The sequence below is a fragment of the Euphorbia lathyris genome, chromosome 9 (genome assembly GCF_963576675.1).
Source record: "Euphorbia lathyris chromosome 9, ddEupLath1.1, whole genome shotgun sequence".
Lineage (NCBI taxonomy): Eukaryota > Viridiplantae > Streptophyta > Magnoliopsida > Malpighiales > Euphorbiaceae > Euphorbia > Euphorbia lathyris.
In genome coordinates, this window is record NC_088918.1 from 22250093 (window position 1) to 22254167 (window position 4075).

At 30.2% G+C, this 4075-nt stretch overlaps 1 non-coding gene across 1 annotated transcript; it reads left to right on the forward strand.

Moving 5' to 3' along the window:
• The first annotated feature begins 1258 nt into the window (after positions 1–1258).
• TRNAA-CGC (transfer RNA alanine (anticodon CGC)) lies at positions 1259–1331 on the forward strand. Its single transcript has one exon. It is a non-coding gene; the product is annotated as a tRNA-Ala (tRNA).
• Positions 1332–4075: the final 2744 nt, after the last annotated feature.

Consider the following 4075-nt stretch of genomic DNA (forward strand, 5'->3'; position numbering starts at 1 on the left):
AGATTTCATCTATAAAAGGACAAGTACACTTCTTGGATCCTTTGCCGAAATACAACAGAAAAAGCATACACATACAAAGCACATCAAAACAAGAAAAAGATCTTACACCAAATTTCTATCCCTGTGTAAAAGCTAGTTTGATTTTGTAATCATCTAAAGTGTTCTTTGTCTGAAAAAGAACAAGTTTGTATCAATTGTAAAATTGAGAGAGTGGTGCTGAGTACTCGGTTTTAAGTACTCAGTGGTAGAGAAATCTAGGTGTTCGGTTATAGCACTTAGTAGGAGTTGAGTAGACGAATAGAGGACGGTACTCTTACATATTCAACTGCCTTGTAAACGGTTTGTGCTCTACCTTTAAATAGCTCAGTATTGGATTGAAAAAGCCCGGAGGGATTCTGGGGACTGGACGTAGGTGGAGAGGCCGAACCAGGATAAGTCGTGCTGAGTAATTTCTAACTCTCTCTCAATATATATATGTATGTGTTGCTTGCTATATTTACTCAGTATATAAATTGTTTAATCTGATACTGAGTAAATCAGAGTGCTGAGTTGGAAGCTGACCACAAAAGTGTCATTCCCCAACTCGCAAGTAAAACAGTTCTAGTCAGTATCTGACTAAAGCCGTCTTACGCCTCACTCGGCCGTGCTGACCAAAACTGAGCTGTGAAACTCAAAGAATTAGATTAAGTTAGCATAATTAAAACGAAAAAGTTATATTAGTTCCTAACCCCCCTTGGAACTAATCACACGGGACCAACATACTATTCTGTGTATTTCATCTCCATTGGAAGTCAAAGAACTTTTCACTCGACAGAAAGGAGAAGTTCAAGGGTTTTGTTATGCGTTTTTTCTCCACCAGAATTCGATCTTTTCATTCCATAGAAAGAAGAAGATGAAGAGTTTGTTGTTTGAATATTATAAACAAAAGGTTGAAAGAGTTCTTACATTGTTTATATTGACGCTTTAACTATTAGTTGCCACGTAGGTTACAAAATTTAATTATTTCTAATTCTGTAAATAGGGACGTGTAATGATGTGGAACGTCGTTTATACCAAATAAGCAGATATGTTAGATTAGTGTATAATTGAAGGTTTGTGGAAAATTCAGGGATAGTTTTGTGGGTTTATTTTATGTAAGGGCATATCTGTTTATCCATGATAATACAAGGGCAAATATGTGTATTAACCCTATATGAATATATTGCGACAATGTTTTATTAATAAATATATTAGTTAAATTACAAAAAATTTCATATGAGGGGATGTAGCTCATATGGTAGAGCGCTCGCTTCGCATGCGAGAGGCACGGGGTTCGATTCCCTGCATCTCCATTTTTATTGTAATCCATGTTTCAGATTTTTTCTTTTTGTTTTCTCCCACACTTTTATAACTTTATATTTGAAGGTATTATACAAATTTCGAATACTTTTCAATTTTTTCCACGAAACTTAATTCCAAAATTATTTAGCGGTAACTTGATTATGTTATTATATTTCACATGGTTTATATAAAAGTCCTTATTTTCATAGTACGTAATATATAAATGCAACATTTCTTGATTATGTTATTATATTTCACATGGTTTATATAAAAGTCCTTATTTTCATAGTACGTAATATATAAATTCAACATTTGTTAATTTTTATATAAGTATTTAATTTAATATTTGTATAAAATGAAAATTTGCGTTTCTATTATATTATTTTTCGCAAAGTTGAAGAATTAAATTGCATTTATTTTTTATTATATTTTTTTGAGAGAAAATTACATCTATTTATATCTATTGGATAATTGTTGAAAATAAAGTAACCTTAAATTTATAATCTTTTTTATCAAAACGATGTAATATAAAGAAATGATGAAAACTAAATAAAAATAATTAAATTATATTGTGAACTTGTTAAGAATCGAAGAACTCATTGAAATAATGACAATACAAGTGCAAGTGAAAGAAATAATATGGTTCAATTGATATTGTAAAGGATTAGACCGGTTGTTGAAATAATGTTATGGAATAAGAAATTAAACATGTAATTACAAGAGCAAGAGATTTACGTGATTCGTTTATTTTTTTCCCACATCCACAAACAAGGAAGAGCATATAAGTGATGACAAGTTCATATAAAAATAATTAAATATTGTCTTGTATCATACTCTGTAACTTTCAAATCTCATGAGATTTCATAACACCAAAAGTTCACACATATGTATTCTGAGTACAAGTTCCATAACTCTCCATGCAAAGCTTATATAAAGCTTCAAACATAACATTATTCCTAGTGAGTTACACTTAAAAATGAAGTTTTCGTTTCTTATTCTAAATATAAAAATCAAACTAAATGATTCTAAACATCTTTTAACAATCTCCACCTTGTCTATAATTCTATTGAAGATAAAACTTCTTTCCACCGTAGCTTGAAAATTTTGAAGCTTCATAAAATTATTCTCCTCTAACAATTATCTTTTCCATTTCGATGAGAATGGTACACAACATGTGTTGTTAGTGACCTAATTTAGTAATTTCAAACTATAGATGAAACCATCATATCTATCGATGAAATCACTGTTCTACCAAAATAATCATACAAAACCTAGTTTCTAATACCATTTGTTAATAATTGGATTGGTTGTTGATTATAATAAGCTTGATATATGGAATAAGAAATTAAACATGACATCATAAAAAAAACATGATATTTATGTAGTTTCACTATTTTTTCCTTTATCTATGGGTGAAGAGGAGCACATAATTCATGAGTAATCGTCAAATTGATACAATAGTGAGGAAACTGCATCCTTTATCCAAGTTTATAATTCTCAAATCTTATGAGACCCAATTATACCCAAAGCTCACACAAATGCATATATCAAGAACACAAGTTTCAAAACTCTCAGCTCAAATAAATAAGCAAACAATCATTGCTTATATAGACCTAAAATTATAATCTAAGAGGGTTCACTTAAAGACTAAGTTTTTAATTCCTGTTGTAATTAGGAAAAGCAAACTATATAGGATTTTACACCAAATTTCATGTAAGGGGATGTAGCTCATATGGTAGAGCGCTCGCTTTGCATGCGAGAGGCATAGGGTTCGATTCCCCGCATCTCCATTTTTAATCCTCATCCATGTTTCAGGTTTTCTTTTTTCATTTTCTGCCACATTTACAACTTTATATTTGAAGTTATTATATAAATTTCGAATATCTTCAATTTGTCCCGCTAAACTTGATTCCAAAATTATTTAACTGTAACTTGATTTTGTTATTATATTTCACGTGGTTTATATAAGTATTAAATTTAATATTTCTATATGTTTTTTTTATGAAGAATTGCATTTTTATTATAGTATTTTTCTCAAAGCTAAAGAATTAAATTGCATTTATTTTTCTGTTATTTTTTTTAGAGAAAATTGCAAAATACAAATGAAAGCAAAACAAAAATATGCTTCAATTGAAATTGTAAAGGATTAGATTGGTTGTTAAAATAAGTGAAAAAAAAATTAAACATGTAATTGCAAGAATAAGAGATTTATGTGATTACTTTACTTTTGCTCATATCCATGACACAGAAAGAGCATATAATCCATTAGTAAGTGACATGTTCATAAAACAATAAGTAAATATTTTCATGTATTCTAATCTGTAACCATTATCATCTTAACAGTTTATCTATTTTCACAAGAGTGCACACATGCACAACTATCCGGATTCACGAAACATATAACTACAAGATGTGAACTTGATAAAGTCTTTCCCTTTTACTACGTTCTTTTCATAATAATTCATTTTACTTGCCTAGTTGACCACTTTTCGAGCTTAATTAGTATGTAGCTCTTGAGAGCATCCTTCTAAAGTAGCCAAAATGAATTACACTTCTTGAACTAGTTAAGTGTATCAAAGATAACGTATCGAGAAAAATATGATTTTCATGAAGAGAGTCTCGCACTAGGAAAAAGGTGAGATTGTCCTTTTTCTATCTCTTGGTCACAAAGAACACATGGTATGAAAAACATATGCTATGGTGTTCAGATCCTTCCATCTGAAGGAAGCGCATGTTTGTGCTTAGAACAACACCG